Below are 12327 nucleotides of genomic sequence, written 5' to 3'. Positions count from 1 at the left end.
TCAGATTGGAATAAATAAGACTCATCTATCATTTTTTTAAATCCATGAAAAAAGTGACTAGTTCACTTTACATCTCAATCACAGAAGTATCTTTTCTTTGAGGTAATCATTGGACTTCTATATGTAGCAGAAATGCTTTGGGTATATTTCCATTTTGCCACACAGAATTTTAATGCTAAAATTTCTTGCCTTTCATCAGTATATTTTTAACTGAAACCAGTGCTTCATTGGCAAGTGCATGCTATTAAAGACTATAATACAGTACAGTTGGGTGCCACTCTGCTGATTCAAACCGTGGTCTCAGTTTTATTCACCCATGCTTTTTGCACCATCAGTGTAAATGAAAACACAGTAAAGAAGTAATAATTATCATAATATTCTCTTAGTATTATTATGAAAATATTTTTAAATGTACTGGAGACCCCTACAGTTCACAAAAGATTCTTTGAGAACTGGTAATCTGAGTACACATATCATGTCTCTAAAAATAATAAGCAGATTGAATTCAAAGATGTGAAAAATATAACAGAAATTAAGAACTCAGTAAATGCTGTAGAACAAAGAAGAGCAAAGATCAGAGCAGAAACCAGTCCAATGTAAACAATATAGAGTACTTGCACAATCCAGGACTGGCTCTTTGAGAAGCTTTCCAAAAGTCACAAATGCTTCCCGCAAGAAAGATGGAGACACAGCACCTATTCCTGGAACCAAAGACAAGGACATCCTTATAAATGTTGCAAACCCTAAAGACACACTAAAATGACATCTGAGCAACTTTATGTCAAGACTTGGAGAATTTGGGTGGAATGTGTAGAGTCATTGAAACATTCAAACATTGAAAACTGACTCAGGAAGAAATAGAAACTCTGAAAAGCCCAATGTGTAATTAAAGAAATTTAATCTGTAGTTTAAAGACACCCCAAAGGAAAAACTCAGTGTCCAGATCATTCTCTGATGAATTCTGAACATTCAAGAAAGAAATGATATTGACCTTACATTAACCTTTCCAAACACTAGCAAAAGAGAAAGTATCCTCCCAGGTTGTTTTTATAAGTCAATAGGGTTTCACAAGGACATTATAAAAAATTACAGCTCTCTCTCACACACACGAAGATAAAATAAGGAATCCCAAAACACAAGCATACAGAATTATGTCATATGTATATGTATTATATGTATGTATGCTTGTATGTACAAACCTGTCTGTTCATTTCTTAAAAGTAATATATTACAGGAGTAATTCTGTTATTCAGTAGGGCAAGGATGGTTTTTCTAAAAAAGGGTGCTGCAGCATTTGATATCCCTGTGGAAAAGATGAACAATGAACCCTGACACTTAATTTCCACCACCATGAGATAGGTTGCTCAGGGACTGCAGACCCAAAAGTAAATGATATATCCATAAAAGCTCTCAATGATGGTAAGGGAGGATGTCCTTGTGACCTCTGGATAGGCAGAGATTTCTTAAATAGAAGGCAAAAATTATTAATTGTAAAGTAAAGATGATTAACTGAACTGAATATAGAAATTTCTATATATCAAAAGACAACATTGGAGAATGAAAGTGAGGTGCATGGGGAGAAGATGGTTTCAACATATTTATCCAACAAAACACTCAGATCCTGGACATAAACACCACTCTCACAATTAAATAAGAAATGAAGAACTCAGTTTTCAAAAAACATAATAGTTGAAAGTACAGTCCATGAAAAGAAAAGTGATAAATTGTGGTCTTTACCAATATCAAAAATATAGCTCTGTGTAAAGTCCTGTTAACAGGATGGAAAAAAACAAGCTACAGAGTGAGAGAAAATACTTGCAAGCCACATGCCAGTCATGGAGCAGGGCCTGGAACATATGAAGACTCTAAAACCTTCAATCCACCTGGGGAGCCACAAGCACATGATGAGGCATGCCACCAGGGAGGTGGCAGGGCAGTACCTCAGACCTGGCCAAGAGGGACAGCAGGTGCAGAGGTTGAGCCATCTCCCACACCTGCTGAAGGACCAAAATAGAAGAGAACACCAAGTGCTGGCAGAAAGAAATGTGTCACGGGGTCCTTGTTGGCAGGAAGGGTGAAGCCACCCAGGAAGGAAAACACCTCTGCAGTGTCTTGAAACTGAATGTGCAGATGCTGTGTGACACAGAAGTGGAACTCTGGAGCAGTGTCCCAGAGAGAGAGGAGCTCCCATCCACACAGAACCAGTAGGTGAATGTTCAGAGCCCCAAAGAGGGACCGTGTGGACGTGTTCAAAGGACTGAGTGAATGAGCATCCATCCCTTGAGCACTACTCAACCACAAGGACCGACCATCAGGGCAGAGAGTGTAGTGGACCACCTCAGAGAACTCTTCTGAGTGACAAAGCCAGCCCAGGATTGCCCGCTACATGATTTCATTATATGACATCATGAAAGGACAAAATTACAGAAATGTAAATGCACTAGGAGTCATGGCTAGCAGGTCGGTGGGTGTGGCTACACAAGGTTGGCGTGAAGAACCCTCACAGCAGGGGAAATGTTTGTAATGTGCCTTAATCACATAGATGCCCACATCCTGGTTGAGACACTGCACTGCAGTTTTTGTCTGTTTATTTCTCAGTGTCATTAGTTATCAGTTATTAGTTATTAGCATGCATCGCATCTATTGCACACCTTAATGGACTTCAGGTGATATTTCCACTCATGCAGGATGCACGGATCAAATCAATGCCATTAGCATCTCCCATTGCCTGTGCATGTGTGAGTTCCCTCTTGCAGGTTAGAGGGAGCCATCATCCCCTCCGTGCTGCAGAATGCCAGAGCTGGCCCCTTGTCTCTGTTCCCAACCCCCCTCCCATGGACACACTCCTCACCACTGTCCTAACTTCAGGTCAACTACTCTTGGCCTCCATGTAGGAGAGAAAGCATGCAATGCTGGTCCTTGTGTGTCTGGCTTATTTTAGTTAATGTAGAGTCATCCAGCTCCACCTGGGACAATTTTTGAACCACATGACCATTGGGGAATTGGTGAAGGGTTCCCAGAGTCTCACGGTCTTATTTCTTAAAGTGCATACAGTTCTGTAATCACCTCAGATATGTTAAAAATTGAGTTACGAAATGACTGTGAACACCAAAAACATCAAACAACTGATGTGTATTCCAGGAAAGGTCTCGACAAATGGCTCCTAAGCCTGTTAAATAGTGTGGGACATCATTACAATTTAAAGCCACACACAGACACCACTGTTTATGCACCAGAATGGAGAGAGGAAGAAACTGACAAGAGCAGGTGTTGGCGGAGGTGAGGCGACCAGGCTCTCGCTCCCAGGTGGTGAGAGCACGATGAGTTCGGGCTCTCAGAAATCTGCTGGACAAAGTTCGATAACCCAATTGCTCCTGGTCTGTGGCCCATCAATTCTGTCCCTAGATACATGCCCAACAGGAATGAATGCATCGTGTCCCCCAGGCATATGTCCAATAACACCCATGACAGTGTTGTTTGTAACAGCCAAAAACTGGGTGAAAATCCCACGAGTATCCAACTGAATACATAATTACATGTTTTTTTGGTGTAGTAGAATGTTATACGTGGCATAAAACAAAGGACTATGTGCAACCGCATGGATAAATCTTGCAGCAATGCTATGGAGCTAAAGAAGCCAGATGCAAAAGGTGGAACAGTAGATCAGGCATAAATTCATTCACATGAAGCTTCAGACCCAGTCAAGCTAGTGCCTGCAGATAGCAGTGAGATGAGGCTATCTTCAGCAGAGCAGTGACTACCCTGGAGGGTGCGGGGGCTGCCTGTGGTCTTGGCAGGAGAAAGGCAGCAGACTGGTGTGCTGGGAGCCCCTCGATGGGGAAGTCGTGGAAAGACCCACCTGTGCAGGAGGGAGGAAAGAAGGCATGATGGACTCAGAAAGCCAGAGAGACTCCTGGCTCCTGGGAACCTCAGCAGCATCCCCAGTGTGGGCGTGGAGACCTCAATGACGAGTCTTGTCCACAGTAAATTTTTGCGGGGTGTGTGGGGATGCTGAAGGGACCTGAGCTGATTCAGTCCTGGGAGGACAAGCCCAGGGTGCCACATGATGACAGACCTGGCCCCTGACAAGGACTCACATGAACAGTCAGGACACATCACTGGTGTCTTAGAGAGGAAGTGTTTCTTGATGGTCAGGCAATGCTGGGCAGTACCGCTCTCTGAGTCAGGGCTAAAACACAACTGGTGCCTGGTTCAGTAAGAAAAACCTACACACTTGTCTGAACTGTATGCGGTGTTGCTTTTCACACTGTCCACAGAGGCTCACTGAAAGGCCGGGCTCCCACTGTTCTGCGTTGGCTCCACCTTTGTGCCAACATGCACTGGTGAGGGGTGACTTGGCTACTGCTCCCAGGATCTTCACAGTTGTTACAATTCCTCTCCAGTATATGGTGTAAGGGGGGGTGTAACTGAAGACTCAGTTTAATTTTCTAATGCTGATTCAATGTCACACAAATTATTTTCCAACCCCTTCTGCCATGATGGAACAACCTTGTTGCTCCAGAAGTAGTGCATGGAGGGTGGGACTGTCAGACCTGGGCCAACGCTGGCTGGCACATGCATGCCCACCAGGGGTGCCCGTGCAGTAGCAGCCCTGGAGGTGGGGCTGTAGCATTCCAGCAAGTGGAGTCTTCCTCCTCAGCTCAGATGTGCAAAGACAAAGGCCCCACTTTCTTTCTTCTCCTTCTGTGTGAAGGACGCGAGTGCTCCCCTGTGTCTGGAGCAGCCCTGACACTGGTGTAACAGAAAGGAAGCTCACGACTGATACGATTAACCCCTATACCCAGACCCTACTGCTCCAGGAAGAGGAGGAAGGCAGGTGTGCTCTCCCGTCCCTACTGCTGCCTGCTTTCTGCTGAACTTAAGGGCAGAAAATGCCTGCTTCAGATGCAGCCCAGAAAGCTGGCCCACCAAATCTGTGACTATGTTTATTTTCCCCATGAATAAAAGATTGGAAAAAAGAGAAATTTGATCAAGCCTAAAACATCTTTATCTGAGGCTCTTGAAACCCTGAAGCAATTGAAGACAGGAGTTTTTCCACCAGTGAGAAACTCCATCAGGACCCAGAAGAGGAGCAGTGCATGGGCAGGGACTGGGGCATGTCCCTGGGAGACCCTGAACTCAAGTCTGCCTACTCAAGGACATGGGGATCTTGAGGGCCCTATGCCCTCATCCGACCAGATGGGCAGCCAGTGGAGCAAGAGGGAGGCTGAACATGTGTCATTACTCTCCACAAGGCTGCACTTGAGCTTCCCTTTGTTCTGAGGGGTTTATTTCACCCATAATAGACTGTGTTGACTTCCAAGCAGCCCCTTTGCTTGTGGAGTGATCAGCTAGGAGAATAGAGCTCATTAACAGTCATGCATTTCAAATGGAAATTGTCCTGTCTTTATGGAGAGTGGCTAGAGAGTCCTTCATAGAATTAGCATTGCTTTTTCTTTTCTTTCTATGACTCTTTGGGTCCTTGCATAATTCTGAACAGAGAGGAGAAGAGGGAGAGAGTGAATCAAAGGGATATTCCCTTTACTGTTCTCTTTTATAATCTCAAGATAGGTTACCCATAGATGCTCAGAGACTACTCAGTTTCAAAGGATTGGGTTTCTCTATCAATGGCACCCAAATAACCATGACCCTTGCTCATTGAGCACTTGACCACGTTGCTCAGAGGTATGCACATGTGTGCACTCACACTCACAGTGGGATGAAATAAGCCATGGCCACATCCTTCACACAGAAGACCCACCGAACTGCAGCTACTCCATGGCCTCCTACACCATCACTTGGGATGCTCTATGTCTCCTCTGTTAGCCAACTTTCCATAGCTCTAACAGAGTCCCTGAGATAATCAACTTTTTGTAATAAACTTAAAATACACCTTAGAAAATGTGTATTTTGCCTCACAGTTTTGGAAGTCCCTGCCCATATTGGGTTGGCTCCATTGCTTTGAGCCAGCAGTGAGACAGCTCATCATGTAAGAGCACACAGTAAAGCACCCTGTTCACCTTGCCATTCAGGAAGCAAAGGAGAAAGAGAAGGAGGCTGGGTTCACAGTCACCTTCAAGGACATGTCACCAAGGGCATAGAGACCTCCCACGAGGCCCCAGCTCCCAAAAGGTTCCCCACTTCCCAATAGCACCTCCCTGGGAACCGAGTCTTTGACACAAAGGCCTTTGGAGGACATTTATACAAACTGCAATGTCCCCATGCTTGAAGCAATGATGAAAAATTGAACCCAGGCTCTTCAGAGTCTCCAGAATTTGAGAAAGGGGCGCTCTGACAAGCTCAGAGTGCCAAGGGTGGTCCTAGAGATTTTGTCTGATCCTGGTCACCCACAGCTCTGTGAGCTGCATGTGCTGGACACCCCTCCCTAGCATGACCTCGACATGTTTTCTAGTCTCCCTGGATCACTCAGGCCTCCAACTCCCACACCCTCTGTTCCCAGGGACAGTCCTCGAAGAGGAGTCCCCTGGGAGCAGAACTCCAGGCACTGGATTTGTGGAAGAAGGACACAGCACACTGCAGAGTCGGGCTGCAAAAAATATGGGCTCACCAGAAAAGCACAAGGGGGTGGCTAAGAGGTGTTTAGGGACAGGCAAATGACATTCGAAGCCTGGAGGGAAAACCTGTGGAAGCTTAGGGATGCATTGCTGGGGTGGACACACCTGGCAGGGCCCGGCCCTTCTCCATTCAGGATATGCATTAATGGACCCAAAATATTGAGAGCAAATGTTGACTCCGACTCCTAAAATGCCTTTAATTATTTATTTTGAATAATTTGATACTTAAGTGAATTAATGCTAAAGCATTTCTCTGTTTGTGCCAAATCAGTGCCTCTCGGTGGGAACTCTGTCCATCTTTGCAGGCAAGCATTCACTCTCAGTAGGCAGTCCATTTCTGCAGAGTGCCATTCAGTTAATTTAAAAAAGAACCAGTAAAGGTATATGGAGCAGGCAGTAATAGCATGGAAAATATCCAAAATTACTAGACCCAGCAACAGAACTTGGATGCCATGTTCATGCACTAATAATTTGTAATCTACATATTGAAGGTGACTATCAACTGACTACTCTCTATGCTGGAGCATTCAGATTATTAAAAATTTGCCGTTAGTCCTTTACCTTTCAACATTGGGGAACCAGATGCCTTTCCTCCTCTCCTTGGTGAAAGTGGATTGCAGACTGACATCCAAAGTGACGCTGAAGCCCTGTGTCGGTGAGATCATGTCTGTGTCCTGGTTTCCCTTTGCACTCTGGGCCAGGAGATGCTAGAGGGAGGCTCCGGGAAATGGTTTCCTTTCAGATGAATCACTGCCTTAGGAATTGGTGAGCAAGACCCCTCCCAATGAACCGTGTGAAATTGAACATCTGACAACAGGTGGGCCCCACAAAAATATATCACATGCTTTTGTTTAGAGGGGAAATTAAAACACATGGGCAGGAAAAAAAACTGTCAAACAACATTTTCAACTCTAAGCCCAGGTGAAAAGAAGACCAAGTATTTGAAGTTTCCATGAAGTCCAGGTGTTGAAGCATCTCCCGATGCTTGTGACTTTCTGGGAAGAATCACCTCTTCTCACTCCCATTTCATCCCCAACAGCCCCTGTTTAGGCTGTTTTCATAAGCTACCTGATTCTAGAAGATCCTGTAGGAAAGAGATCAATTTATCCAGGAAAGGTCAGAAAAACACATGGCTTTACTATTCAGGAAGTCAGTAAGGGCAGCTGGACTGTAGCCCACAGGCCCAGCTGCCTCGTCATTTCTAAATCCAACAGAAGGTGTAATTTTCACAGTAAAAAGGCATTTAACCATTAATTGAATCCAAGCGAGAACAGTGCAATTGGTTAAGTGATCACTCTAAAGGACAGTGGCTTTGAACTTCCAGATGAAGAGATGTCAAAATGTCAAAGAAGCACAAGTTCCACTTGGGCCTTCTGTACAGGGTGGGTTCTCTGAACTCAGAGATGCTGGCTGGTTTTTCACGCAGTGATGTGAGGTGGCCTCAAGGACTGAGCTCCCAGACTCAGGTGCAGCCATCTGTGGTGGGTATTCTGGAGACATCCTCTACAGTAAGCAGGTGGATTTGGGAATTCTCTGGGTAAGTTTCCCAAAAGAATGAAAGTGCCTCAGGAGACTCAACAGTCCCCAGAGATGTTAAATCTGGCACTTTAAAAGCAGCAGCACAGGGACCTAGGAGTGAGGAGCGGTAGGGCTTCTGCCTTCTGATCACAGTAGGGCTTCTGCTGTGTCTGCTTGCCCAGGGACCCTCTGCTCCATGCTGGCTGGTCTTGGTTCAGGTCGTGCCACTTCCTTGTGAGATCAACTGCCAAGCCCTGAATACAGCACTCCACTCCTTGAGATACTTGGACAACAGTGAGGGTGTTTCTGAGCCCTTTTCTGCAATATCTGTCCTCTGGATCTCCCTAGTGACAAGGACATAGTTGCACTTCCCACACTAGGAGTTGGTCATGAAGGAGGATGCCATTGTCCTCACTATGATGAGGAAATGCTAATGCTAAATGACATCGTCTAAGTCACAGGCCAGAAGGACACAGGCATAGACTGGGACACAGACTCACACCTGCAGCCTGTCCAAACCTCACACCATGTCTGTGGAGCAGAGAGATGGGAGAGGCAACGGGGGAATTGCAGAGGGTAGAGGTCAATCCTTTCCCTCCGCGGTGGACACATTTCTGAGTTCAGAGCTGTGGAAGGTTCTCCTTCAAAATCTCTCCCTCACTCAAGGCCTGGCCTGACACTGAACAAGAGCTACCCACCCTCAGTTCCTCCTTTAGGCTGAGCAGCTTGTCTACAGAGCTCCAAGGAGCATTACATGGGATGGGGAGCCATTAACTCAGGATCCCCCATTATCCCACATTTCAAACTTGCACTCAGCGGGACACAACAGGAATGGCATTTAGTTCTAGAACATCTGGATCAGAGAGAAGGAGGGAGGGAGAAACCCAGAGTAGTCATAGTGAGAAATAGGGCAGAGGGAAGATCCCCCAGGAACCAGAAGCCTTCAGCAGGAGCAGAGTGCCCAGACTGGATGGAGGAAGGTGAAGGACAGGCAGGTGGTAAGACTTGGATGGGAGTCTGCCCGGCTTCTCTGCAACCCAGGAAGATGACACTGCCATTGGAAGCCAGACCTGGCTGTCACCTGGGACTCAAGAGGAGCTGCTGGGGTATCCCTTTCCCTCCCTACTGCCAAACATGCCACCACAATTGGACCAAAGACTACAATATCAGCTTTGCAAAACCTTGAGGTGCTACTTCAGACCTGGATCCCAGGAGTGGATGGCCTTCCCCAGGTCCCTCCCACAACACTCAGGTAAAAACTGCAAAGTGTTCCCTGCTAACTCAATGCAGACCCCATATCAAATCCAAACTTGGAGGTGAGGAACTCTAGAAAAAATGAGGTCCTGAGACATATCACACTTGGCTAGCATGTGGACTTGGAGCCTGCAAGCTGATGCTGTGTTAGGCAGACTCCCTTTACCAGACTCTGAGAACTGTGAGCCAGGGTTTGTGACAGGCAGGAGTTGATAACTTTGTCTATAATCCTTTTCACATGAATTGCACCCTGACTTGCTTTGCAGAATTAAATAATGCAAGTACATACCCTATGAGAATTCATCCACATAGAAGAAAATTCTGTTCCCATAATATAGGAAGTCAATGCTTGGCATCTTGCAGGATTCTGCAAACACACACACACACACACACACACACACACACACACACACACACTCTTATTGTAAAGGCAGGTTTCATTTTATCCAAAACTTTTACTGCATAAATAAGAGCATGGCTATATTTTATTTAATACATTTTCAAACATTTTGTCATGCTGTCTCACACAGCACCCAAATTACCCTGTGTGGTAGGAAAGTGGAGCGAGGGTAAGCAGGGAGAGCTTATCCTGCTGGAGATGTCTGAAATGGACTTTTGGTTAAACAATGGACAGATTAAAGGTAGGACAGCAGCTCTTCTCCCCACCATGGGGATGCCCCATAGGCAGTGGAGAAATGTAGTAAGTACAACGAAAATTGGATTTAATCATTGCTACTAATAAAGGGCCAAGCCTACATGGCAATATACTGTGCTGTCAGCAAAATGAATAGCTTAAGGCACATTAGCAGCATCTTAGATAACACATGCACAGTAAGTAAATGATGAGGAAAACCACCATGGAGTATAACAGTGTACTGACTACTGTCTTCTCCAGCACAGCTACTCTTTCCAAAAATCCATTCAAGTGAGACTCTCTCCTGGCCCATTTTAGCAGAACACCAAGGCACAGCCCAAAGATGCTTTGTGGGGGTGATGAGGGACAGGGAGGAGTTCAGTGCTGGGAAATTACTCTGCTGTTGCTCAGAAGTCTCCCTCATCCTCCTTCTGGGAAAGGATGCCTACAGCCATTCTTAAACTGGGCCTGCTCACACACTGAAGGTGCCCAGGAATTAAAGACACCAGTTTCCTATGACGTGGGGGGCAACCAGGGCCTTTCCTTTTCACAGTGCCTATGATCCATTTTGTGTTGCTGTAACCAAATACTCAAGACTAATACTTTATATAGAAAAGAGTTTCATTTGGCCCACACTTCTGGTGGCTGGAAACTCCAAACAGCAAAGTACTAGCATCCTGGTTGCTTCACAAGATGGCAGAGAAATGGAAACAGCTGTCTTTAGAAGGTGCTAAGCATGCCCAGCCTTGCTGTCTAATGTCCCCATGCTTGAAAAAGCTGACTTTCGTGGAACCCAAACCATTTTACAGGGGCAGCATAATCCATTCATAGGGATGTAGCACCCAGGACCTAATGACCCCCATCAGTCCCAGTCTCTCAAAGGTGCCATCGCTTCAACCCAGTCAAGCTGGGAACCAAGCTTCCAACCCGTGAATGTCTGGGAGAAAAACCACATCAAACCATGGGACAGTTAACTTGTGACAACTTTGCTTGCATCTTAATTCTTTTGCAGAAAACAAGAAGACATCAGGAGGGCATTTGATTTTGTGGTGCTCTGGTTAAAAACAAAACAGAAGCAATACAGCATGGTATGGTGTCTAGTGTTATGGAACAGGAATAGAGAGATGGGAGCTGGAGTCCCAAGTTTTTTTCCTGCAAAGCTGGAAGATGCTGAGTGTCAGCAATATTCTGAATTTAGCATCACTTCACCTGTGCAGGAAAGGGGAGCTGTTGGACTACAAGGTGCAGACTCCAAAGTTCAACCTTCAGACTTTTGGTGGGTCACAGGGAAGCTTTGTGTGTGGATGGCCACCATCTGCAAGACTTGGGCTGCTTGCAGACACACAGGGGTCACCTGATGGAAAGCTCATGCCCACGTCTGAGCTAGTCTTTGATCCCATTTACAGAGTAGCCCCTTTGCCACTCTAGTGATGGTGAGTCCAACTCTGCACTCATTGAGGGAGCTCCCACCATTGCCCCATTATGCAAGGGGCTTGTCCATCAGTGAACAGAATGCAGATACTTCCCTCAGTGGGGGACATGAAGCTGGAAACCAACATAAAATAGAACCTCACATAGGGAAGGGCTTTGGAGGCAGATTGACAAGATGGTGCTGTGGACAGACTGCCAGGGTGGGCATAATGAGAATGAGACTTTGGAACAAGGACTTGGCAGGGACAGTGCATTATCCTTAAGGTTGTCTGCAAGAGAGGGTTCTGGGTAGAGGTCAAGGTCACTGCCAAGATCCTGATGCAGTACCTGCCCAGAGTGTTTGAAGAATAGCCAAGAGGCCAGTGCTAATGGAGTCATCATGAATGAGGGATTTAGAAGAAGGTGGCTGTTAGAGAAAAAAGGTTGACCTCCCCCAGGGAAGAGAGGACCTACGGCAGACAGTCCTCATGCTCAGTCTGCAGCTTTGACTCTTTCCTGGGTTTCTAGTCTGCCCACTCACCCTGCAAATTTTGGATTTGCCAGTCTCCAAAATCACATGAGTCAATTCCTTTAAACAAACCGCTTTCTAAACATGCACACACCCTTAGTGTTTCTCTGGAGAGCCCTGCTTAATCCAACAGGCATCAGAAGTGCGGTCATAGGCATCTTGCAGGCCACTGGGAGGACTTGTTCACTCAGAGGCCAAGCTCTGGCAGATAGTTTCATGGGGCACCAAATGTGCTGGTCTGAGGGCGGATAGTCTCAGACATGACTGTCCTTCACATTAGAGCCAGGCTACTTGGCATAAGAAGCCAAGCGACAACTTCAGGATAGGGAGTAGGAAAGAAAGGATCCTGTATGTTGTGACCTTTGACCTATGCCTAGACCTACCTCCCAATGTGAATAAGATGGACT

This window comes from Sciurus carolinensis, unplaced genomic scaffold, assembly GCF_902686445.1.
Source record: "Sciurus carolinensis unplaced genomic scaffold, mSciCar1.2, whole genome shotgun sequence".
NCBI lineage: Eukaryota > Metazoa > Chordata > Mammalia > Rodentia > Sciuridae > Sciurus > Sciurus carolinensis.
This window is presented reverse-complemented; position numbering follows the sequence as displayed.